This window comes from Rattus norvegicus, chromosome 1 (genome assembly GCF_036323735.1).
Source record: "Rattus norvegicus strain BN/NHsdMcwi chromosome 1, GRCr8, whole genome shotgun sequence".
NCBI classification, from domain to species: domain Eukaryota; kingdom Metazoa; phylum Chordata; class Mammalia; order Rodentia; family Muridae; genus Rattus; species Rattus norvegicus.
In genome coordinates this window covers 113,893,630-113,921,623 of record NC_086019.1, presented here as the reverse complement: position 1 = coordinate 113,921,623, position 27,994 = coordinate 113,893,630, and the positions used below count along the sequence as shown (strand labels likewise).

At 37.3% G+C, this 27,994-nt stretch overlaps 1 long non-coding RNA gene across 1 annotated transcript; it reads right to left on the bottom strand.

Moving 5' to 3' along the window:
- Window positions 1–3,171: 3,171 nt before the first annotated feature.
- Window positions 3,172–20,614, bottom strand: LOC134484894 (uncharacterized). Its single transcript, XR_010062700.1, has 3 exons — window positions 20,372–20,614; window positions 12,185–12,326; window positions 3,172–3,369 (listed from the first exon to the last, which is right to left on the bottom strand). It is a non-coding gene; the product is annotated as an uncharacterized LOC134484894 (long non-coding RNA).
- Window positions 20,615–27,994: the final 7,380 nt, after the last annotated feature.

Sequence of the window (27,994 nt, the reverse complement as noted above, 5' to 3'; positions counted from 1 at the left end):
AAGCTTAAGTCCAAGTGGATCAAGGACCTCCACATCAAACCAGACACACTCAAACTAATAGAAGAAAAACTAGGGAAGCATCTGGAACACATAGGCACTGGAAAAAATTTCCTGAACAAAACACCAATGGCTTATGCTCTAAGATCAAGAATTGACAAATGGGATCTCATAAAACTGCAAAGCTTCTGTAAGGCAAAGGACACTTAGGCCTTTGGTTAGGACAAAACGTCAACCAACAGATTGGGAAAAGATCTTTACCAATCCTACAACAGATAGAGGCCTTATATCCAAAATATACAAAGAACTCAAGAAGTTAGACAACAGGGAGACAAATAACCCTATTAAAAATGGGGTTCAGAGCTAAACAAAGAATTCACAGCTGAGGAATGCCGAATGGCTGAGAAACACCTAAAGAAATGTTCAACATCTTTAGTCATAAGGGAAATGCAAATCAAAACAACCCTGAGATTTCACCTCACACCAGTGAGAATGGCTAAGATCAAAAACTCAGGTGACAGCAGATGCTGGCGAGGATGTGGAGAAAGAGGAACACTCCTCCATTGTTGGTGGGATTGCAGACTGGTAAAACCATTCTGGAAATCAGTCTGGAGGTTCCTCAGAAAGTTGGACATTGAACTGCCTGAGGATCCAGCTATACCTCTTTTGGGCATATACCCAAAAGATGCCCCAACATATAAAAAAGACACGTGCTCCACTATGTTCATCGCAGCCTTATTTATAATAGCCAGAAGCTGGAAAGAACCCAGATGCCCTTCAACAGAGGAATGGATACAGAAAATGTGGTACATCTACACAATGGAATATTACTCAGCTATCAAAAACAACGGCTTTATGAAATTCGTAGGCAAATGGTTGGAACTGGAAAATATCATTCTGAGTGAGCTAACCCAATCACAGAAATACATAAATGGTATGCACTCATTGATAAGTGGCTATTAGCCCAAATGCTTGAATTACCCTAGATGCCTAGAACAAATGAAACTCAAGATGGATGATCAAAATGTGAATGTTTCACGCCTTCTTTAAAAGGGGAACAAGAATGCCCTTGGCAGGGAAGAGAGAGGCAAAGATTAAAACAGAGACTGAAGTAACACCCATTCAGAGCCTGCCCCACATGTAGCCCATACATATACAGCCACCCAATTAGACAAGATTGATGAAGCAAAGAAGTGCAGACCGACAGGAGCGGGATGTAGATCGCTCCTGAGAGACACAGCCAGAATACAGCAAATACAGAGGCGAATGCCAGCAGCAAACCACTGAACTGAGAATAGGACCCCCGTTGAAGGAATCAGAGAAAGAACTGGAAGAGCTTGAAGGGGCTCGAGACCCCATATGTACAACAATGCCAAGCAACCAGAGCTTCCAGGGACTAAGCCACTTCCTAACGACTATACATGGACTGACCCTGGACTCTGACCTCATAGGTAGCAATGAATATCCTAGTAAGAGCACCAGTGCAAGGGGAAGCCGTGGGTCCTGCTAAGACTGAACCCCCAGTGAACTAGACTGGTGGGGGGAGGGCGGCAATGGGGGGAGGGTTGGGAGGCGAACACCCATAAGGAAGGGGAGGGGGAGGGGGAAGTTTGCCCGGAAACCGGGAAAGGGAATAACACTCGAAATGTATATAAGAAATACTCAAGTTAATAAAAAAAATTTACAAGTACAAAACAAAATCTTCTTATGTCATCTCCTTGTTATGCTTCAGAGGAACTAAGCAATGAGAAGTGTGTAATGTAGCAAGATGTTCCCATAAGCAGTCCAATATTAAAACAATAAATACTAAGCTGTAAAATAAGATAAGGTAACTCTATCCAAATTATGTTTCCCCAGAAGACTATTACAAAAGAAAATAAATATTACTTTGTACCTTGTTTCTCTTTTCTGTTAATATAATCTTGAACCTATTGGAGAGAGCAACGTCCCAGTTGGATTTTTAGAACATCTTCAAGCCAGAAATAGCCTCATGACACAGACAATACTAATAAGATATTAGAAGTACTCCAATAGAAAGTCAGGGAATTATTCGTTTCATGATGCAAAAGCAAGAAGATGAGTTATTGCCCCATCCCAGTTCCTACTCTTGAATGATTTTGTGATTTGTGAGCGAGCGCAGGGTATCTTGAAAAAGCCATCTTGTTTGACATCGTCTCCGTGCAGCTAAACACAAGCTAGAAGCTGGAAATCGCCCCAATTATAACAGGAAAGAAAAGTGGTTCTGCAGCTTCAAGACTTGCAGGGCTTTCTGTAATTCACAAACATAACCAAAATTGCTTCAAGAAACTGTGTTTGTTAAATTAGATGCCCAATATGGCCTCGTTTACTTCCTCTAAAGGACTTTTGTATGCGTATCATTCTTATTCCTAGTTTGGTTGCTCTGAGCTCAATGAATACACAATAGGAACAGAAAGAGGGGATGATGTTTATTAGACTCTAAGGGGACCAGGCAAAACCCTGTTAATCATGTTAGCAAAGTGTTGCAACAAATATGGTTCCCAATTCTCATTGAATAAAAGTTGTTTCTGAGGTATGGGAAAATGGAAACAGGAATCCAAGCACAAATGATTCATAATAAGCAGGGGAACATTTTACTTGGACTACAGAAACTGTGTCTATAATCACTCCTTGGCCTGCATCCTATAACAAATTATCTATTCAATGGATCCTTCTCAGTCACTGTAAAAAATAGGTTACTGTAGCATTTTGTTCTACAACACTGTAAGACTGTAAGTGCAATATATGAATAAATATATTTATTTATTCTTTTACCTATATATTTCATTATACATATATACATTATATAGAGAATACATAAATATGTTTATAAATAAAATTATATAATATATAGTACATAATATATTTTGCTTACATACATGTATAAAATATGCCACATTTATATGAGTATATGTTTATTATACACATTCAAGTTCATTATGCATATATTTTATCACTAACCTTTGAAAGAGTATTCAATATTAATATAGATTTATAGATTATTTGGGAAAATGTACCATTATTGTTGTTAAAATAGTTCCCCTGGAATGATTGGAATGAAAAGAACTAAGTCATACAAGGCTTACTCCTTAAAATACTATTTTAAGGAAAACAGTGACAGATTGTTAAGACACCAAATTAAAGGACAACCTGCTAATTAAGTTTATTGAACACAGTGTGGTTTTGTTTGTTTTGGAAACTGGAAGCTGTGCAAACATTTGGACACAGCCTCTGCAGCTGCCAAATGCTGTTCTTGAGTGCAAGGGACCATTCTACATTATGGCAGAGTTTCAGTGTCCTGCTGATAGAAGAAACTGCCAGCAACACCTATTCCTGCTGTCTGTGTGTTCAAGGCTGTAAAGATACAAAGAACAGATTGTATAGTAAAAGGATGATGATAACAGATACTGATATAGTAACCTGTCAAGTAAGTAGTGCACAGTCCTTCACCTAACTAAAAATCATACTCAGAAAGTACTATATTTTACCAATTTATATATGTCATATAAAATACAGACATAAAATATTTGGAGACCATATATGTGCCCAAATGCTATGTGACTAAATTTCACATAGCATCAATATTTCAATCATTTTATCAACTATGTGAGATATTCACACAGTTTAATTTAGCTCAATTTTTCACTTAGGAAAATTTCTCTTGCAAATTATATAAAATAGCATTCTCACTTAAACTATTGTGGTGGGTAAATAATTAATTTCATAATATCTACCATTTGAATATATAGTCCCCATATGATAGCTGTTTGGGAGGAAATAGATGTTGCCTTAGGGATGAAGTATGCCACTGGGTATTTAGCAAAGGTTTATTTCATATTGAGTTAGTACTCTCCATTCCTTGTTTGTTACCACAAGATATGAGCTCTTAGCAGCTGCTCCAGCTACCTGTTTCCTGTTGGAATCTCTGCTTTGGCATCATATGTTCTAAAACCCAGAGCATCATCCTCGAATAACTCCTTTATTCCAAAAGTTGCATGGGTCATAATTTTGGTCATATATACTAGCAGTAGAAGAAATACTAACACATCTACTCTATCTTCTCATTTCTCTCCAGTGAACCTGACGTGTCCTATGTAGTCAGTCTTGTTTTCGTATTTATAGCTTCTAGAGTGTAAATCTCTCGTAGATCCTGTTTATCTAATATATTGAGTGTGGGTTGGTCATTTTAGGTGCTCATGGGGTGCTAACTGACCTAACTAATGAATTCATCCTCCTGAATTCTTTGGAAGCCAATTTCCTGACCGATGTAAATCATGGCAAATGCATAATGGATGACTCATCTTACATTCTTGGGAACTGTGGGTTCCCCAGGAACTGATTATCTTCACTACATTTTGCAGACCCTTGTTCTCTACTTGTTTAATATAATTATAATTATAGTTTAATCCACACAGTACAATAACCACATTTTTTGTCAAATTCAATGTTTTTTATAATTATTTTGAAAACACAAAGTCAGTGGATTTACATTGAAGCGAGTATATTCTGATTATTATGTTTGACCCAAACATAATGCAACTTCTGGGGAACTACATACTTACAATGCAAAATTTTGGTTTAAATTTTGACTGTTCGAGCTTGGGAAGCACTGTCATAGGTTACATGCAAATGATTAATATTTATCATTCTTTTCATCTTTTGATAACTACATTTCACCAAATTACATCATAGGCAAAACACCAAGAGAAAAGAAGAAAAGTGGTTAGCAAGATGATTTTTTTCTTTCCCGTAGCCAGAGACCTAAAAGTTAGGGGAAATAAAAAAGCAGTCCTTGAAAGAGAGAGCTTGCAAACTCACTTTTTACTCAACATTTCACTAGAGTTCTCCTGAGGAGATATGAACAGATATCTACTGATTCTAGATAGGGAAAAAAGACAGAGATCAAAGTAGTTCGGTGCATGTCTAGGTTATCAATTCAGTGAGTCGTCTAGGGTTGCTTACAGGATGGGCAATAATTTATTTAGAGGATCATGGGAGGCACAAATGCTGCAGTACCACCAAAACTCACCCCAGCATGGGTAACAACACATGAAAGCTGCCTCCACAGAGCTCCCGTACAAGATTCGTGAAGGTTGACAAGTCAGAGCTGTTTCTTCTCAGGAGCTCTTACCATAGCAAGAGCATGCATGAGTCTTATAAGTTTCAAGAACTTCTGAGATTTGACATTTATTTTGTGAGCCTTGTCAGTTTTCTTGACTCTCAAAGCTTTAATCAGCCTCTCCCGGATATAATGTTTAAATTCAGAGTAAAGTCGTGCATGCAGCCACTAAAAGGTTTTATATGGCCCAAGGAACTCCATCCACTCAGCAAGTGGTCATCTTCTTAGGGATAACAGAATGGGCACTGAGTCTGATTATGAACTTCATGTACTTTACATCTCTGAATGAAAGGCTGTGTTTTTCATTACCTATGATATTGGCTGTGTCTTAAAAATCATGTTTATCTATTTTGATGAACTTCTAACTTTTATTTACAATGGACATTCTTATAATAATTTGCTGGTTTTATAAAAAATACATTTTTGTATTATTTCAGAAATGGCAAATACAATGATATTTACTTTTAAATGTGGAATCAAATGTACATATATTATATTTAATTTAAATCCAAATTACCAATACCGTGTGTGTTTATAAATATATTTGAAATGGCATGGCATATCATGACTTGTTATGTATTTTTAACTTTTTAGATAAATTTTTGCACTAGCATGGCTGTCCTGAAATGCTCTGTGTATCACTGGCTTCCCTGGAATACCTGATGCTCTTTCAATAGCTTCCAAACTCCTTGGTCACAGGCAATGCCACCACGGGAAGCTTATTGTGATTAGTTTCATTCCTATTGATTTCGATTGATGTTAACTATATCGGGTGATGTAAACAAATCACATATTGAAGTGAGTATTTCAAAACCTTTTATAATAGTGTTAGTTACCTTATAAAATTACTTGGGGGGTGGGTAGAGAGATGGTTAAGCTTTTAAGAGCACTTTCCGTTGACCCAAGTTTAACTTTTAGCCCCAGCATTGTGGCTCATAATTATCTGTCACTGTGGTTGCAGGAAATTCCATGTTTTCTTCTAGCTTCCATGATGCCAAGCACACACATTGTACACAAGCACAGAAGAATAACCCAGCACATGGCTCAGTGAGGTTACCTTTCATGTTCTGGAATTCTGAGCATAGAAGAAAACAACCTTAGTAAGAAGCAATAATGACAATGTGTCTACCACAGAATTTATAATTCCTATGGCTATTAGTACCAGGTAAATAATAACGAATCATGAGAATAATGGGAAATAGAAAGCAAGCTTTCCATTTGCATAGAAACTTCCTAACACATTGTCTGGATTTGTTGTAAGGACTATTCTACAATACCAGGTATCCCAGCTAAGCTTACCACCGACAGCATCATGCTATGCAAAGGTTCGTGTAACTTCTAGAAAAAGTATTTAAATAAATCATGCGTGTGAATTTTGTTCACACAAGTTAGACTTCCAAGAGATTTGAACCTAGGATACTTGAAATCAAATCTCTCTCTTACTATCTTTTCTTATAAGTTTTTTGTTAAATGATTTTATTGATGAAATGGAAAGCATCTCTATTACTATCTAACTAGAAAATTCTCTGTAATAAGTGGTTAGAAGTTTTAGAAAATGATGAATAATTTTAATAGAGAAAACATAAAATGATGTTTTTACAATTGGACATCCACAGATTAATTAGTTATTTCATAAATTGAAGTGAAAACAGTAGAAACCAACAATGAACAATACTGATAAATCATACATATGATATGTTTAAAATTGTAAAGTCACACCTCCTTCCCTGTACTAAACTATGTCATATATATATATACATACACACACACACACACACACACACACACACACACACACACACACACTTAGCTGGGATACCTGGTATTGTAGAATAGTCCTCACAACAAATCCAGACAATGTGTTAAGTAGTTTCTATGCAAATGGAAAGCTTGCTTTCTATTTCCTAAGATTCTCACCATTTGTTATTATTTACCTGAGAAATGCAGTTGTTTAAACAAATGACCACTGGTTGAGAATGTATTTTATTAATTTTTTGTTTTTGTTTGTTTGTTTAGTTATTTATTTTTAACCTGACTGCAGCCCCCACTTCTCTCTCCTGTCTCATGAGCACCTCCCCCATATCCCTCCCCCTTCCTCTGAGAAGGGCAAGGACCCCTTTTGGTATCACCCTGCCCTTGGTACATCAAGTCATTGCAGAACTAGGCACATTCTCTTCCAATGAGTTGAGACAAGGAGATCCACATGCAGGCAACAGATGTAGGGACAACTCCCTCTTTAATTGTTGGGGGACTCACATGAAGACTGAACTACACATCTGCTGCATATGTGTAAAGGGCCTTCCTTCTTAAACTTCATTGAATTGTATCTCAGGTACACCTCCTATTGGAGGTGCAGCTAGTATAATTTTCACCACTCTGCAGGCTTTCAGTGTGTCTTAATCACATTTTGGATTTGATTTACTAAATATTTTCAGTATCGTGATATCTATTTATTTATTTATTTATTTATTTATTTATTTATTTATTTATTTATTTTGTCTTTTTTTTCCGGAGCTGGGGACCGAACCCAGGGCCTTGTGCTCGCTAGGCAAGCGCTCTACCACTGAGCTAAATCCCCAACCCTGTATCGTGATATCTCATTTATTTATTGTTATTCTTAGTGCCTGCCCTAACATTATTCTCTTCAAAAAATATTTTTCCTGTGCTAATTAGTTCAAGATTAATCCTCACTTTCTCTTCTATGAAGGTTCGTGTATCTGGTTTTATCTTGGGGTCTTTTATCTATTTGGGGTGTTGTGCAGGGTGAAAATTATTGGATTTATTGGGTGCAGTTATCTTGTTTGGAGAGCACCAATATGGAAGATGTTGCCTCTTTTCCTGTGTGTATTTCCTGTGGGTATTTCCTGTGTGTATTTCTGGCAACTTTATGAAAATTCGGGTGTGCATAAATTTGGAGATTTGTAGCTAGGTCTTTCTCATGATTGCATTGATCAACCTGTCAGGTTTTGTGCCTATACATTGCTGTTTTTATTACTATTGCTCTGTCGTACAAATTGAAATTAGTTATTTCGATTTGTACAAAAAAATCCTCTATTAGTCAGAATTGTTTTAGCTTGCCTAGATTTTGTTTGGTTCTGTTTGATTGTTTGCTTTCATTCCCACATGAAGCTGAAAATTGTCCTCTCAAGATATGTAATGCCCCAGTGTAGGGGAGTGCTAGGGAGGTGACATGGATATAGGTGGGTTGGTGGGGGAGCACCCTCACAGAACCAGGGGCAAGGGATATGGGGTTTTCGGAGGGAAAACCAGGAGTGTGAACAACATTTGAAATGTAAATAAATAATATATCCAATGAAATATAAAGCAATAAAGGATTGTGTTGAAATTTCAGTAGATTGCTTCTGAGACTATGGTCATTTTTTACAATATGAATACTACTAAGCCTTGAGAATGCTATATCTTCCCATATGGAAAAAGCTTCTTTACTTTCTTTCTTCACAGTTTCAAAGTGTTTAACATGTAAATATTTTATTTGCTAGATTAGAGTTACCCAACGATACTTTATATTATTTGAGGCTAATGTAAAATATATATTTTCTCTGACGTTTTCTTGGGATGGTTGTCATTTTTGTATGAGGGATACTAATTACTGTGTATGAAAACGTTGGGTAATTTTGTATACAGTTACCTGACTGAAAGTTTTCATCATCTATTGGAATTTACTGGTGGGGTTTTGGGGTAATGAATAAATATTTTCAATCATCTGCAAATAAAGATACTTAGACTTCTTCCTTTCCTATTTGAATGACTCCAAATTCCTTTGGTTATCTTCTTGGTCTTGCTAAAGTTACAAGTAAAATATTAAGTAGATATGAAAATAATAGTCTCGGCTTACTCCTGACTAGTAGAAGTGCTTTCCATCTTACTTTTTTTCCCCCATCCTTATTAACTTGAGTATTTCTTATTTACATTTCGATTGTTATTCCCCTTCCTGGTTTCCGGGCCAACATCCCCCAACCCCTCCCCCTCACCTTCTATATGGATTCCCCTCTCTATCCTCCCCCCATTACCGCCCTCCCCCCAACAATCATGTTCACTGGGGGTTCAGCCTTGGCAGGACCCAGGGCTTCCCCTTCCACTGGTGCCCTTACTAGGCTATTCATTGCTACCTATGAGGTTGGAGCCCTGGGTCAGTCCATGTATAGTCTTTGGGTAGTGGCTTAGTCCCTGGAAGCTCTGGTTGCTTGGCATTGTTGTTCATACGGGGTCTCGAGTCCCTTCAAGCTCTTCCAGTCCTTTCTCTGATTCCTTCCACGGGGGTCCCGTTCTCAGTTCAGTAGTTTGCTGCTGGCATTCGCCTATATATTTGCTGTATTCTGGCTGTGTCTCTCAGGAGAGATCTACATCTGGTGTAGATCTCTCCATCTTACTTTCTGTGTCTGTTTTTCTCTCCTTCTTCTCTCTTTACCTCTGCAAAGATTTTTCCTCTTTTGTTTTCTTTAAGATAGAATATGAAGGAACAAGAAGATTGGTAGGTGAAGAAGGAAAAAAAGAACAATGTAAAGAAGGGAGATTTTTTGAACAAGTGACCAGTGAGGTTGAGACAGCTATAGCAACAATCACTACTAGGGGCTTTCTCTGTGCCACTCAGACTCCCTGGCGGTTGAGAAGTTCCATTTCTCATTTGTTAATGTATTTGAGGTTGACATAAGCTACATTGAGCTGGTCATGATAGTGTGTTCAGTTTCAGCACTTAGGAGGTGGAGGTAGAAAGCAGAAGGCTATTAAATTCAAGAAGATTTGAGACTATGTCAGAGTTTGAAGCTAGCTTGGGAAGCTAGCCTGTTTCAAAAGCAAAACAGAAAAAGAATCAAACATTTTAATATCTCATTCTTAAGTATTTTAATAGGTGTGATTTCATAATTAATGTAAGATTAATTATTAGGTTGTACTCATTTACTTCGTCTGTATTGACATAAATAGAATGAGCTTTTCCTTGCTGTAACATAGAGATTCTCTGACCATTACGTGCCTAGGGAAAGCTAGTAGGCCAATTAAAACAGGAGAGAAAAACTGGTGTGTTTTTTTTTATTTATTTATTAAAAACAGTCTTCAGAATTCTCATGAGCTTTTTTCTTGCTTTTACAAAAAACAAGTCCAAGTGGCAAATACTTTATAAACTTTATTATTAATAGAAATTTTTAACATATTGCCAAGACAAAGTCAAATGTATAGTCAGATCAAATCAACATACTGATCTGGACCTTTCAGCCTTGTTTCTCATTGTTAGAAATGCATTTGACAAAACTGATGTTTAATTAACCTGAAGTAAGAGTTAAGCCTTGTTTAAGCCTTGTTTTTTCATGAAGAATGTGATATACCTAAAATATTTTATTTTTTATTACACATAAAAATAATTGTCTGCTTCTGAGAAAGACATCACAAAAAGAGTATTGCCTTTTAATGTGTATAATATTCGATATAAACTAATAGTGGGCAAAACACAAATTATTTTCAATGTAATGAGGAGTACTTCAGGGCCCAAATATATATGGATTCTGGTTGTTAACAGGAACTTTGTTGCAGTCCTTGATAAATACCTCAATGACCTTAATCTTGACAATAAAATATCATTATTACATTTATAATTATTGTCAGTTGTTAACCAAGAATGTCATACTGAAGACTGCTGATGAGATTAAAATGAAGAGCTATCAATGAATAGGCTTTTTCAATATGCATCTTTCTCCAATACATACAATGTGTGACTAACAGGATTGAAAACCACAGCATAAAATTTTAGCAACAAAACTGCACCAAGTACTCCCTGTATTCTCATGGCTGTATAGAGTTTCTACCAGAGTCCACTCCCTTAAAGCAAAAGTCCATCTCCTCTCCAGATGTTTATCAATTTACCATAGCTCATCAGGCAGGGTGAAGTTTCATACCCACTTTCCAAACCTCTCTGGAATTTTGAAGGATTCAGTTTGTGCAGGTGTTGTGAAGACTGTCACAACCAATTGGAATTCATTAATATGCCTAACTGCCCTACTGTGTTAGGGAATTTACTATTTCTTTACTGTTATCCATTGGCTGTAGCTCTTATAATTTTTATGAGATAGAAACACAACAAACAAACAAGAAAATAAAAGAAAAAAGACATAAAGACATAACTTTGGGTGGGTGTAAAATTGGGGATTAATCTAACAGGGGAGGAATAAATATAGCCAAAACACAAAATATGAAGTTCTCAAACAATGCAAAAGAAAATAGATTTTCAATTCACTAAGGGATTCTGACATAAATGTGTGTATTGGAAGCAATCTTATTTTTGCAACAGGTATATTCAACTGTTTATATAATCACACAGTTCTTGTGATAACTAGGTGAATGTCCACTTTTGGGACATAGTGCATGTCAGCATGCTGCGGGCCTTTAACAGGGTCTTCCCAACAGTGCTTTAGGAAGCAGCTTGACCAACATAATGAACATTCTAGTTTTTCAGATTCAACTTCTGTTATATATCTCAATTTCGTAACTTGTTCCCATAATAGCTCACATCCTAAATATAGCATAGAAGTCTGTGAGTTAAAAATTAGTCATATGATGGAATCTCTGGCATATGATAGAACCTTCAGTTCTACAGGTTACCAGCAGCTTCTTCGCAGACCAGAGAGTGTTGTGGGACATAATCATTGCTTCCTTCTCTTCTTCCTTCTCCATTTGCTTTTCATCTTATTTGTTTTTACTTTTCCTCTTACTCTTTTTGTTTTAGTAGTTTCCCTCTGAATATGCTTCCACTACATTGTGTGACTTTTCTAAAAAAAGCAATGGGATCAATCAATCATGGACTGAAATTTCCCAGACTGCAGTCACTGGGCTTCGGGCGTGATAAGCAAGTACTCTAACATAGAACTGTACCTCTAGTCTTGTGTTTATTTTATTTTATTTACTAGAAGCAAATCAAGCCTATCAGGACAGCCCAGAGAGAACCAGTATACAGGTACTTTTTCCACTTTTCAAATGTTCTATTAATTTTACACACACACATACACACACACACACACACACACATATGTATATATATACCTCTGCATTTCTGTCTCATTTTTATCTTTCTTCCTTCCTTCCTTCCTTCCTTTCTTTCTTTGTTTGTTTCTTTCTTTCTTTCTTCTCTATCCCTTTCTTCTTAATCAGTATTTGACAATACCTGATGTATTTTATAATCAGACTGTAAAAAATAAAGAAAATGAATTACAAAAGTATAAGAGTAGACATTATGCAGAGATCAGCATTAAATACCTAAATAATATGTTGATTTCAAGATATTTAATTATAAACATGAATTACTATGAAGCAACATAAAGTGCTTCATATTTGCTTGAGCTCTTACTAGCAGCAGAATTATTTTAGTCTCAGAACATTTGGCTCACTTGCTCCTTACTTTCTTTGCAAGACTGAACACAGAATGAATTTCATGGTTTAAATATTAAAACTTATAGTCAGGTCACAAAGTTAGAGTACATTAGAGAAATATCAGAACAGTCCATTTCAGTATCTGAAGTCAAGGCCAGGGTTCATGGAAGAAATGGATCTCCAGGTGCCCATCACATCAGCATGACTGGACTATGCATCATTAACAATTTGTGAATAATGAAAAATGTGATAGGAGCATGTCAGAGCTGTCCACGCAACAACATCATGCAAAATTAATGGGGTATAATGTCTGTAATATCTAATATTGGAACTGCAGGCAAAAGAGCCATAAAGAACAGGTGACATTACAGGAATGGACTTTAGCATTCTTTATGCCTATGTATTTTACTAATTGTATTCAAGCATGCAAATTCTTACAGTGTTATATATTTCAAGAAGAGGGATTATGAAGGTGTTATTATGCTCAAAGAGTGGCAACTGGTACCCATACATGACCTTCTGCAGTCTTCCAGCTTCAGCCATCAGGAAATATGAAATCTGTCAAATTATGCACCATCTGGGTTCTGTTTTTTTTGGTTAGTAGGACTGACACAGTCAATCCTGCCTCATATAGTTGTCACCAGAATATGATCCAGCAAAATTTATAAAATAAAATCCTAAGAGGTCAAGATTGTACAATTATAGCTTGACATCCCAGTTGTTGCAAGGCACAGGACTACAGCTTTTGTTCTGCTGATCACAACTAGTTGTGGGAAATGTTGGTACCTGTAACTACAAAACTGAATATTATTTCATTGATCATACAAACATTTTCCTCAGTAAAGTAAAAATTAAAAAACTAAAGAGCAAAATGCAAGTAATTGAAGGGTACACAACACCTTACTTAAATAAAAAGCATATTAAAGATTGGAGATAAGATACTAGAATGCTCTAATTGTTTAAAGGACTGGAATTTCTCTGAGGCACTCCAGCAGGTCACAATCCTCTATAATTCTAGCACCAAAGGTTTCAACAGCCACTCACGATTTAAATTCTGAAATATTCTGACGTAGAGTGGCTCCAGTGAGTGCCTAAATAATCAAGTTATTTTCCTAGAACAAGTCTTTCTTCAATGAGTTATTTTTATTTATGTGTGTGAGCACGGACCATGTGAATGCATTGCTCACAGGAACAAGAAAAGTCTGATCACATGGAGCTGCTGTTACAGGTGTGTATGGATGACCCTAACATGAGTGCTGGGAAGAAAACTTGGGTCCTCTGGAGAATCAATTTTAGCTATTTCTCTTATTCCTATAACTACTCTTACAGTACACTTCTCTCTTATTAGCCTCTTGCTCATGGTTCTAAGTTTTATTAGTGTTGTGATTCTTTCATACAGTTCCTACAGTGTTGTTGACCACTAATCATAAGAATAATTGTTGTTGCTTCTTCATAAATGTAATTTTGCTACTGTTCTGAATCATAAATGTAAACATTTTTGAGGCAGAAGTTTTCTAATGGAGTCATGACCCTCACGTTGAGTAGCACTGCTCTAGCTTATATTCATTGTGTAAAATGTGGGTAATATTGGCGTCTCCTGTCATGCACATGGTTTATTGTGATCCTATTAATACTTATTTATTATGTGTCACCTGAACTGGTCTCCTTCCAACATAGTTTCTTTCTACTTTGTATATTAAAATCATTATTCTACATATAAGGAAAAAAACATGATATCTGTCTTAATGAATTTGGTTTATTTCATCTTATAGGATGTTCTACGATCTCATTGATTTTCCCATGCATTAAAATATTCCATTGAAATTTTTAAAGTAAATACTCCATCATGTATACAGACTACATATTTTTTGTGGCACCAAGTTTATTCTGCAAATTCATTATTGTAATGCAGTAAATGTATAAAAATGTGAGGAATATTGTTTTTCCCCTTCTGGGTAGTTACCAAAATTGGCACAGCTGGGTCACATGATAATTCATTTGCTTTTTATTTCAAAGGACCACCACATAGATTTTTGTAATGCATTGTCCAGTTAACATGGCACCCAACAGCAGATACGGTGTTCTATTTCTTCACACCCTCACAGGAATTTATTGTCATTTCAGACTAGATTCTAACATTATTTTTTTTTCCTTTTTTTTTTCTTTTTTTTTTTTTATTAACTTGAGTATTTCTTATATACATTTCGAGTGTTATTCCCTTTCCCGGTTTCCGGGCAAACATCCCCCTCCCCCCTCCCCTTCCTTATGGGTGTTCCCCTCCCAACCCTCCCCCCATTGCCGCCCTCCCCCCATAGACTAGTTCACTGGGGGTTCACTCTTAGCAGGACCCAGGGCTTCCCCTTCCACTGGTGCTCTTACTAGGATATTCATTGCTACCTATGGGGTCAGAGTCCAGGGTCAGTCCATGTATAGTCTTTAGGTAGTGGCTTAGTCCCTGGAATCTCTGGTTACTTGGCATTGTTGTACTTTTGGGGTCTCGAGCCCCTTCAAGCTCTTCCAGTTCATTCTCTGATTCCTTCAATAGAGGACCTATTCTCAGTTCAGTGGTTTGCTGCTGGCATTCGCCTCTGTATTTGCTGTATTCTGGCTGTGTCTCTCAGGAGCAATCTACATCCGGCTCCTGTCGGTCTGCACTTCTTTGCTTCATCCATCTTGTCTAATTGGGTGGCTGTATATGTATGGGCCACATGTGGGGCAGGCTCTGAATGGGTGTTCCTTAAGTCTCTGTTTTAATCTTTGCCTCTCCCTTCCCTGCCAAGGGTATTCTTTTTCCTCATTTAAAGAAGGAGTGAAGCATTCACATTTTGATCATCCGTCTTGAGTTTCGTTTGTTCTAGGGATCTAGGGTAATTCAAGCATTTGGGCTAATAGCCACTTATCAATGAGTGCATACCATGTATGTCTTTCTGTGATTGGGTTAGCTCACTCAGGATGATATTTTCCAGTTCCAACCATTTGCCTACGAATTTCATAAACTCGTTGTTTTTGATAGCTGAGTAATATTCCATTGTGTAGATGTACCACATTTTCTGTATCCATTCCTCTGTTGAAGGGCATCTGGGTTCTTTCCATTTTCTGGCTATTATAAATAAGGCTGCGATGAACATAGTGGAGCACGTGTCTCTTTTATATGTTGAGGCATCTTTTGGGTACATGCCCAAGAGAGGTATAGCTGGATCCTCAGGCAGTTCAATGTCCAATTTTCTGAGGAACCTCCAGACTGATTTCCAGAATGGTTTTACCAGTCTGCAATCCCACCAACAATGGAGGAGTGTTCCTCTTTCTCCACATCCTCGCCAGCATCTGCTGTCACCTGAGTTTTTGATCTTAGCCATTCTCACTGGTGTGAGGTGAAATCTCAGGGTTGTTTTGATTTGCATTTCCCTTATGACTAAAGATGTTGAACATTTCTTTAGGTGTTTCTCAGCCATTCGGCATTCCTCAGCTGTGAATTCTTTGTTTAGCTCTGAACCCCATTTTTTAATAGGGTTATTTATTTCCCTGCGGTCTAACTTCTTGAGTTCTTTGTATATTTTGGATATAAGGCCTCTATCTGTTGTAGGATTGGTAAAGATCTTTTCCCAATCTGTTGGTTGCCGTTTTGTCCTAACCACAGTGTCCTTTGCCTTACAGAAGCTTTGCAGTTTTATGAGATCCCATTTGTCGATTCTTGATCTTAGAGCATAAGCCATTGGTGTTTTGTTCAGGAAATTTTTTCCAGTGCCCATGTGTTCCAGATGTTTTCCTAGTTTTTCTTCTATTAGTTTGAGTGTGTCTGGTTTGATGTGGAGGTCCTTGATCCACTTGGACTTAAGCTTTGTACAGGGTGATAAGCATGGATCGATCTGCATTCTTCTACATGTTGCCCTCCAGTTGAACCAGCACCATTTGCTGAAAATGCGGTCCTAGAGAAATTCTGCTTCCGTGTGTCCCAAGCTCACCAGGCAGCTTTCTTGCAGCAGAAAATTTGTTCTTACCTGTGGTCCCGAGGCTCAGGTTCGCTCGTGGGGTGCTGCCCAGGGGCTCTCTGCTGGGGCAGCAACCAGGAAGACCTGTGCCACCCCTTCCGGGAGCTTCAGTGATTCTAACATTATTAAGGTGGATTTTTTATTTTGTTTTGTCAGATGTTAACTATATATAATTTATTGTCATTTATTTCCTTCATGAAAGATATTCTTTCAGAAGCAGAGATTGTAGTATAAGGAAATTCTGATAGTGATAAACGTTTCCTACAAGCTTGAATCATTTTTATTTATAAGTTCATGTTCTTCCCATCCAGAAACATCATACCTCATACAACTTCCGTATACCAAACCCATTTGCATATCCATACCATTTCAGTTTTAAGTATATAACATCGTAATTATAATGCATTTATATTCATTCATCTAACAACAATCATTCATCCTATAAAGTATACAACATGATTGAAATAGCAAAGGAACCCTTGTGAACAATATCCCTTACTCATGTACTAGTAATTATTAATAATACACTTTGGAAAACTGTAGAATAAAAAATTACATCTACTATTATTTTTAATTATAGTGTTTTTAAATATTATTAATATTTGGGAAGATAAAACCTAACATATGTTTTAATGTTAATTAAATATGAAGAAAGTATTTGAAAACAGGATGTCTCTCTTAAAGGTTGGAAATATTTGTAATAAGAATATTATTTTGTGTTCACTATGTGATACAAAGATACCTCCAAAACATCTAAATAATTGTTTCGTATTGTATTTAGGTTCTCTTTGAAATTTACATTGAAATCTTTCAAATGCTTTTATACACTGCTGGGTAAGCCCAGGGATTCCTTAAAATTCCTACTCATACTGAGTTTAACCATAGAAGACAAAAGTGTAAGAAGACAACATCCTGAGTGAGGTAACTCAATCACAGAAAAACACACTTGGTATGCACTCATTGGTAAGTAGATATTAGCTAAAATCTCGAATTACCCTAGATGCCATCCACAGACCACAGGAAGCTCAAGAAGAAGGATGACCAAAATGCAGATACTCCCCCTCCTTCTTAAAAGGGGGAAAATATCCATAGAAGGGGATGTGGAAGCAAAGTTAAGAGCAGCGACTCAAGGAATGGCCATTCAGAGTCTGACCCACATGTGATATATATATATATATATATATGTATATATATATATATATCCACCAAAACTAGATAAGATTGATGAAGCTAAAAAATGCATGCTGAAAGGGATCGGATATAGATCTCTCCTGAGAGACACATCCAGAGCATGTCCAATACAGAGGTCAATGCTAGCAGCAAACCACCGAACTGATAATAGGACCCCCTTGGGGGGAATTAGAGGAAGTATTGAAAGAGTTGAAGGAGCTTGCAACCCCATAAAAACAACAATGGCAACCAACGAAAGCTTCCAGGGACTAAACCACTACCGAAAGACTATATACATGCATTTACCCAGGGCTCCAACTGCATATGTAGCAGAGACTAGCCTTGTTGGGGCACCAGGGGAAGGGGAATCCGTTGGTCCTGCCAAGGTTGGACCCCCAATGCAGGGGAATATGGGGGGGTAATAAGGGGGATGTATGGGGGAAATACCTGCATGGGGGAGGGGAGGTTAGGGAATGGGGGCTTATGGGCAGGAAACCGGGAAGGGGAATAACCTTTGAAATGTAAGTAAAGAAATATATCTATTAAAAAATTAAAAAAAAAAAACACAGCATGGAAGACTTGGGTGGAATGATGGCATCATATTTGTTTGTAAGCAACTTTCTAGAGGTGTAGGAGCCCAAGTCTTTCCTTCATACTCGTTCCAAACCCTAATAGGAGACAATAAGAGTGCTTCCTAGAAAAGCAGAAAAAAAGTATTTATCTCTGTATTTAGTAGAAGACATAGTAATACCTTTGGAGTGATTGAAGAAATGATGAGGCAGGCAGAGCAGATTGATGCTTTATCCACAGACGATAGCATCAGCATCACAGACTGTCATCACTGTATCTCACCCTGAACACAGGCTCACAGGCAAAATCTCACACCAGCCAGAGAAGTCATGTGCATCAACACTTTCACACATTTTTTGAGATGTATATTTTTTTGATTTTCATGTTATTTCAGAGAAACTGGAAAATGTAGATAAAAACTCACATGTAAATGTTTACATAATGTCAAAAAGTATACTCAAATCCAAGACTGTGTCACTTGACAGTTTTAATAATTCATCTTGATTGCCTTCCTGCAGTGATTACACAAAAAGATGGAAGTTAAATCAGTAGATTCTCTGCTCTTTACTTTGAAAAGTGTGGTCCAGCGACAAGCATACCACCCAAGTTCCTTCTCCCACTAAAATTTGAATTCTATTAATAACCAATGTATAATAAAGATGAACCTTATAAGCCAACCACCATGAAAGGCTGAATAACATATTTGACACTAAGAATCCCTATGAAAATAGCAGCTGGAGGACAGATTTTATAATTAGTGGGTGTGCTCATGTCTATGTCTATGTGTGAGAATGGCAGGTGAAGAAAATTAAACAATAAAGAGGCGAATGCTAGCAGCAAACCATTGAACTGAGAACAGGATCCACATTAGAGGAATTAGAGAAAGGATTGAAAGAGCCAAAGAGGCTTGTAACCCCATAAGAACAACAATGCCAACCAACCAAAGTTCCCAGGGACTCAGCCACTACCCAAAGAGTACACATGGACTGATCCATGGTTCCAGCTGCATATGTAGCAGAGAAATGGTCTTCTTGGGTGCCAATGGAAGGAGAAGCCCTTGGTCCTGCCAAGGTTGGACGCCCCCAGTCTAGGGGAATGTCGGGTTGAGGCAGAAAAGGAGGGAGGATGGGTGAGGGAGACACCCTTTTAGAAGAAGGGAGGTGGGATGGGATAGGGAGCTTATGTCCAGGAAATCAGGAAAGGGAATAACATTTGAAATGTAAAAAAAAAAATCTAGTAAAAGAAAAAAATTAAAAAAAATCAAACAAGTCTGAAGCCTCCTTATAGATGAACATACACACTTTGAAAAGCTTGCTGACTGAGGCACAGTAGCGAGGACTTCAAAGGGGCTTTGCAACATCCTTTGCCTATGACCCTCTCTGACAAGCTCCTTGGCCATCTTCTACTGCCCTCACTTCAGTCTACACTTGCACCATCACCTTGACAGCAATGATCCTGCTGAACAGGCACGTGAAATTGTCAGGCAAGTTAACAGGCTGAGAGGCTCCTGTTAGGAAAGGTCCAGCCATGGTGGCTGGATGCATGGCATCAGCAATATTTACATTCTACAAAAGTAATGGGCATGCCCCACTTCTTCCATTAAAATCATGAAACGCTCTGGGGACGCTAGTGTGGATTTTCTTCTCATTCTATCCACAGAGATCTCAGAATACTTGATACTAATGTGGAACTGAACAGGATACAGGAAAATGTGGCACACATTAGGTTCAAAGGTTTTGTAAATTCATCACACATGTTTCAAAATGCTAAGAAAAACAAAATGTTGCTTTTTCCACCAGAGAGACTTCAGTTTTAATTATGTTTTTTTCTCTCATCTAGTACTGTTAATATGTATATGATCAGTAGCACTTTTAGTTGAATTTGCTCTCTGGTTACATTCTCCTCTTCAACAATTCTCCTACAGAGAATTCCTTGCTCTGTGTGCATTTATTCCTCCTATTGTTATGACATCATCAGGCCTACCATGCCTTTTCAGACTAGATTTTAACATTATTCAGCTGAATGGTTTTTATTTTGTTTTGTCAGATGTTAACTCTATATGTTACAGTTTTCCTTATGAAAGCTTTTCTTTCTAGTTTACATGACAAAGACAGATACCAGGTAAACTTACCATATGGCGGCACTGGCTTATATATTTTATAACTGTGATTCCTTAATAAAAGAAGACAAACGAGTTGTATCTCTACATTAAGATTGATGCTGTCTGTTCCCCGAGGCTACTTGTTCAACAGTTCTACTCATTTCTACTGAAAGATTCTATTCTTACATGGTTGTTAGTAATATTTATACTGTTAGTTCTAATTTGGATCAGAAGTATGTACTGGGGACTGAATTATCTTTCCAATAAACTCAAAAGCTGGAGTCTTAAAAATAATACATGTGACTCTATTTGGAGATGGGATTCTAAGGAAGAACGTAGAATTCCATGGTGTCATAGGAGAGAATGAATCCACTAGAAATGTATTTTTCATAGAAAAAGAAAAAATACCAGCAGTATTTGCAAATCAGGAACAGGGTGTTTAAAAAACCAACCCTGCTGAACTTTGACATACAGGTGTCAAAGGTCAAAAGATTAAAGGACAGAGGAGAGCGCTCCTTGTTTTCAACGATAACACAAAGAGAAAATGAAAAATATTTCCTTTAAAGTTTATTAACAATAACTGGCCATAATGTTTTCTTTAATATTATTTTTACTTCAACTAAAATTTAGACTTGTTTCTCCCTTAAAGAACATTTACTTTAGAAAGGATACTAATAACAATTCTTTCTCTGGATCCTTGAAATGTATATAAATTTTCTACTTATATTTTTAGTTCTGAAGCCAAGTACATTCCTTGGAATTCTATGGGTAGCATATCCTGAAACCATAAACAATATATTGTGAGTTGTGAGTTTTTTAGTTAGAGAAGGAACATAATTGGTGGACAGTAACATGCCAAGAGGACCAGATTATATAAAGAAGAAAAACAGCCAAATAAAAAAAAAATTGTCACCAGGGAGTACTTGGACATGCTTCTTCAGGTTCCTCTGGCACTCAGTGCTTTCCCACAAGCTTTCCCTGCAATTCACACAGATGACCTGTGATTTCTTCCCATTGCTACTGGCCAAATAAATGGACCCATCTCTATTTACCTCTACCCAGTGCAATTTTTGCTATGACAGAATTCAGACATATAAACAGAGGGAAAAGAGTCAGCTAGCTTGATTATATTATAGTATATGAAGAGAACAGAGACACAGTGAAAACAGCTCAGGTGGAGGAAACTGCAGCTGTGATAGATCACTAATCAGAGAGATATCTGGGTCATCGAAAAGCGCAGCAAGATCCACAAAAGTTTCGACAGTAGATGTCTGAGCTTGTGTTTCTTGGAGGTATGCCTGAGGGAAGGATTCACAAGCAAGCAGCTCTTTTAGGAAAGGATGCAACTGGGAGAAAAGATTATCTTTTCAGTTCACTTATGACTGTGAGTGACAGGAAGTTGATTCCCAATGGAGAACTTGAGAAGTTAGTGATGCACACCTCACTAATTTTGAGGGGCCTCAAGAGTTTGTGAGCTGGTTTCTGTTGGACTTTGAGATATGAGTATATTAATTCTGAGTAGTTGTATTTTGTAAGTCAGGTAGGCAGACTGTTCTGTGGGAGTCATGTATAGGAAGATAATGAGGTTCTCAAAAAAAGGACTGCAAATGCTGGCAGAGAAACTTACATACAATTGCACACATCAGATACACAGGGCATCTTTAGGGTGAACCACTGTGTGAACTACAGAACTTGCAAAGGATCTGAATTCAGCTCCCAGCATCTAGACAATTCCGGGTCCAGGAGAACCTGATATTCCCTTTTAACCTTCATGGACATAACACCCATGTACACAAAACCACACACACCAAATGCATGCATATACATGATTAAAACTAACGTTTTTAAAGAATACATATGAGAACAAAGGCTGTACTGCAACACCTTGCTCATCTTCTTTCTCTTTTAAAATGTCATGAAATCAACAAACATTTGAACAGATATTGAACATATATTTGTTCAAAGGTTTTAGAAAATTTTCCATTGGCAGTGAAGTGAGAGATTAAACAGTATTCTTAAAATGTTGGTAGATAGCAAGGACTTTTCCTTCTGTAATCTATAAAATGACTTACACTTACAATTCTAATATGCCATAAACTAAAAAGTAAAAACAAATAAAATATAGTCATTGGCTGTGTAATGCACAGCTCTTTAATGATCCAGCACTCCTATGATGCTGGTGTCATAAGTCACATAAGCCAATAGCATCAAAGTCATTTGGATTGAGAACATGCACTCTATAATGTCCTTGTCAAGAAGAAGTTGCTTTTAATTCAGGTCTGTGGGAATGGCTCTATGGTTTAATGTTGCCTGATTATTAAATATCTAAAGTAGTATGAGAAGCTAAGGCAGAAGACAAAGCAGAGAAAGAAGACAGAGTATTTACTCTGGAAGTAGATAGTTTAATGCCTCAATTGGGAACCTGGTGGAGTCATTGGATATATGAAGTGTTAGCCTGGCCAGATTAAACCCTTCATGAAGGGCCCTGAATCAGGAGTCTCCGTCCTGTTTGAAGGAGTCAAGATAGACAGACAGGAATGAATCAAGGAACATTAAAAAAAAATCCCAGTAGGTGTAGGAATGACAGTAATTTGGGCATTGTACTAGAGACACTGCCATCTTTGGGAAAGGAAGGGCAAGGTGTTAGCATGTTTCTCTGAAGGAGCAGTGTGCTGTCGCATCTGAAAGAATGACTTCTGCAATTACATGAGAAACAATACGGAAGCACAGTCAAATAGGATGCAAGGTACAGATCTATAATTTCATTCAGAAGCATCAAGCCCAGAACCAATTGAAAGGCAGACAGATTTTTCAGGAGACATGGTAGAATTCAATCAGAGGTATTTTATGTCTGAATTAAGGAGTTGTAGGAGAGAGACCCAAGAGTGACCTGATCAACAAGGAACAGAGCTTCACCTGACTACTGAGGAACCATGGAAGGGAAATTATGTAAGTGACATTAGTCACTGAGGATTGAATTTTGAGAAACCTACTACCTGTCTGAGAATTTCATCATGAGTTGCATATATGGGTACAAGAGAAATGCATGAAAGTACATGCTCATCAGCAGGGAGCAGCGAGACACTCAGCTTTCCAATTATGCAGCTTTTTTTGTGACTAGACAGAGTCCTGAATAGCATGAAATAATCATAAATGCACTTTTACACAGCGGACAGTCTGGCTACAGATATGTCTGTAGTGGAGAATATAACACTGAGATTCATGTTGACAGAGAATCAAGAACCAGAAGAGAGGCTTACAAGAATAAACTGTTCATTGCTTTCCTGTCAATTCCTTCTTTCTTCTTTAGGCCTACTGGTCATCAGCACCAGGTACTGAATGCCTCCCACTGTATCACACATCGGCGAATGTGATCGTCACTTTATACGCTGACATTAAGTCCTTTAGTACTTGATCTAAAGCACTAAAGAAAGTGTATCTGAATTGCTCATGGTATTTTTTTTTTAAATTCTGTACTTCCCTCATAGACGTCTGATCCATTTGCCATGTGTGAAGCACAGACCTAAAATCCTCAGGACCAAGGACACACTACCTAGAAAGCCACTTTCTCTGTTTGCTCTGCACTATCTGCATGAATTACATAGCTAGGAGCCACACTGGGCTTCCTGATGGACAGCATCATCTATGTCTTCACATCCTATACATACTTCGTTCTTAACACATTTCCACTTGGTTCTTGTCTCTATCCTCACACCCTGATTGTCTGTCAGCAGACTTTATGCTCACCCTGTCGATTTTGGGAGGATAACACCCAATCCATTCATTTCTCTCTATTCCTTACTCCATGATGTTATCAATGTATCCGAACCCTGTATCCTGTCACTATTACAAACACAAACTTTGCTGAGGCATGATTTTAATTCTCCAAAGTCCTAAATTTTCCACCTGTTTATTCCAAATGAGAAATGTGCCTGCAATACATCTCTTCTTACAAGAGAAGCAACAGAGTGAAGGTGTCCAAAGTGATGGTTTGAGAATGAAGACATCTGTGCATAGTGGTAGTTCTGTCTTTTCCCATTTCTGTAGATCCAGGCCTGGTTTCTTCATTACTAAGGAAAGGTAAAATTAGATACTTTATAAAACAATTGTGAATATGAAATTAGACAGCTCTATTATAAAAAGCCTCAAATCGCTTATTTATTTATTTTTCTTTGTTTTATTTATGAAACAGAAACTCAGTATGAGATCCTGGCTGACCTGGAATGCCTGTGTTGACCAGGTTGGATTTGAACTTCCCCATACACAATGAATCAGGTCCCCAGTTGAGGCATTCCAATTATCTACTTCCAGAGTAAATGCACTGTCTTCCTTTTCTGCTTTATCTTCTGCCTTTGATAATGATTCTACTTGAGATATTTAATAGTCATGCAACATTAAATGATGGTGCAACCTATCAACTTCTACCTCAAGAATTTTGTGATTAAGAGCAATGTTCCTTATATCTGGCCTGTTCTTGTTTATTTTGTGAAAACAGTCATAATTTGCTACTTAAAACTCTCTAATTTGTCTATTCTACATTTTTTAGATCATAGATTAATGTTGAAAATATTATTTATATACTTAGTCTGTAATAAAAATGTACTTCTGAATATAGACCTATGTTTTTGTTATTTCCTAATTCCCTTTTATAAGGATTCCCAAAGTGAATATATGCTTCAGAAATGTGTACTGAAGGAAAATATAAAAGTACAGTATTTTATTGTATTGGTTATGAAATATTTGAGAGGTTAAATATATATTTATGCATAATTGGAACTAAGCAAAATGTAATTAGACTAAAACAGTGGATCTTTAACAACACTATAATAATTTCACTAAAAAATACTTTGAGGGAATAGGGAGATGCTTAAGAATGCAGGCTGTTGTCACTTGAATTTTGTATCTTAGCCATTATGATTGGTGTGAGGTGGAATCTCAGGGTTCTTTTGATTTGCATTTCCCTGATGATTAAGGATATTGAAAATTTCTTTAGGTGCTTCTCAGCTATTTGATATTCCTTGTTTTTGATATTTGAGAATTCTTTGTTTAGCTTTGTACCACATTTTTTAATTGGGTTATTTGATTCTCAGGAGTCTAACTTCTTGAGTTCTTTGTATATATTGGATATTAGTCCTCTATGAGAAGTAGGATTGGTAAAGATTTTTTCCCAATCTGTTGGTTGCCATTTTGTCCTAATGAGAGTGCCCTTTGCCCTACAGAAGCTTTGAAATTTTATAAGGTATCATTTGTTGATTCTTGATCTTAGAATATAAGCTATTGGTGTTCTGTTCAGGAAAATTTCATCAGTGCCCATATGTTCAAGAGTCTTCCCCACTTTTTCTTCTATTCGTTTGAGTGTATCTGGTTTTATGCAGAGATTCTTGATCCACTTGGACTTGAGATTTGTACAGGGCAATAAGAATAATTTTATTTACATTCTTCTATATGCTGACAGCCAGTTGAACCAGCACCATTTGTTGAAAATGCTCTTTTCTTCACTGGATAGTTTTAGCTCCTTGGTCAGAGATCAAGTGAACATAGGTGTGTTGGTTCCTTTAAAGGTATTCAATTCTATTACATCCATCTCCCTGTCTGTCTCTGTACCAATACTATAAAGTTTTTTATTACTAGTTCTCTATAATACAGTTTGAGGTCAGGATGAAGGATGTGGAGAAAGAGACACTTCTCCATTATTGGTGGGATTGCAAGTTGTAAAAACCACTCTGGAAATAAGTTTGGAGGTTTCTCATAAAATTGGACATAGTACAACCTAAGGACCCAGCTATACCACTCCTGGGCATATACCTAAAAGATGCCCCAACATATCAAAAGGACACACCCTCCACTATGTTCATAGCAGCCTTAATAATATCCAGAAGCTGGAAAGAACCCAGATGCCCCTCAGCAGAGGAATGGATACAGAAAATGTGGTACATCTACACAATGGAGTACTACTTGGTTATTAGAAAATGCCTTCATGAAATTCTTAGGCAAATGGATGGAACTTTACCAATCCTACTTCTCATAGAGGACTAATATCCAATATATAGGTAAAACACAAACACACACACACACACACACACACAAAACACATATGGTATGCACTCACTAATAAGTGGATATTAGCCCAAAAGTTCAGATTACCCAAGATACAATCCATAGATCACATGAAGCTCAAGAAAAAGGATGCCCAAAGTGTGGTTGCTTTAGTCCTTCTTAGAAGGGTGAACAAAAATATTCACAGGAGTAATTATGGAGGTAAAGCTTGCAGCAGATACTGAAGGAAAAGCCATCTAGAGACTGCCTCATCTGGGGATCCAGCCCATATACATACAGCTACCGAAGCCAGATAATATTGCTGATGCCACGAATTGCTAGCGGACAGGAGCCTGATATAGCTCCTGAGTTCTGCCAGAGTTTGGTAAATACAGAGGTGAATGCTCACAGCCAACCATTGAACTGAGGACACAGTACTTAATGGATGAGTTAGATAAAGGATTGAAGGAGTTGAAGGAGTTGCAACAACATGAGAACAACAATACCAACCAACCAGAGCTCTGAGGACTTTAAACCACCATATAAAAACTATACATGGACACACCCATGGCTCCAGTTGCATATGTAGCAGAGGATTCCCTTTTTGGACATCAGTGGGAGAAGAAGTCTTTGGTCCTGCCAAGGCTTGATGCCCAGGGGTAGGGGGATGTCAGGGGAGGGAGGCAGGAAAGGGTGGGTGGGAGGGTGGGGGAACTCCCTCATAGAAGCAGGGGGAGGGGTGTGATAGGAAGTCTTTGGATGAAATGAATGAATATATTTTTAAAAGAATCAATCATCTGTGTTTCCACTAGAGGGAAACACAATATCTTAAACTCAAATCAATGGAGAAAACAATTAGAGCAAAAATCAATTGAACCAGAAACTGAAATCAACAGAATTGATCAACAACAAACAAACAGACAACAACTGAAGGAGCTAGATGGTGGTGTCACACAACTTTAATTCCAGTGGTTCTGGCTATATCTCAGAATTAGAAGACATCTAGTTCTACAGAGTGAGTTCCAGGACAGCCAAGGATACACAGAAAATTACCTATCTCCAGAAACCAAACAAGTAACCAACCAACTCACTAGTCAAACACGCATCAGTAATAAAAAATAATGAGCATCCATTGAAGTTACCAATAGAGTTGGAAATATTTTACCTAAGCCAAGAAACCAAATAAATGATTAAAATCAGGTGTTGAAATTCATCTAAAGACTCTACATGACTAAGCAATATGGCATCCTAAAATGGAAAAGCTACAGTGACTCTGAAAATAACACTTACTGACAAAATAGGGTGAAGGATAGGAAAGAGAGAAATTGTTGCAGAATGGGGCTTTTGGATACAAAATCCTTCTGAGTGATAGAGCATGTGGCAGATGCAGTGTCACACAGCCAATGCCAATGTTGGACTCTGTGTAAGCATCACAGGTCAACAGAGGCACAAGAGTTATAAAACACTACATGCTGATAAAGAGGAAATATTCAGGTTTTGAGCAAAGGGGTAGTGTAACAGTTTTGTGCTTTTATTTTTAGTTTTTCAGTAAGTATGTAACAAAAAATCTATAAGCAAGTGAATCATAGACAATTTTTAGGGAAGTAAAATAAAAGT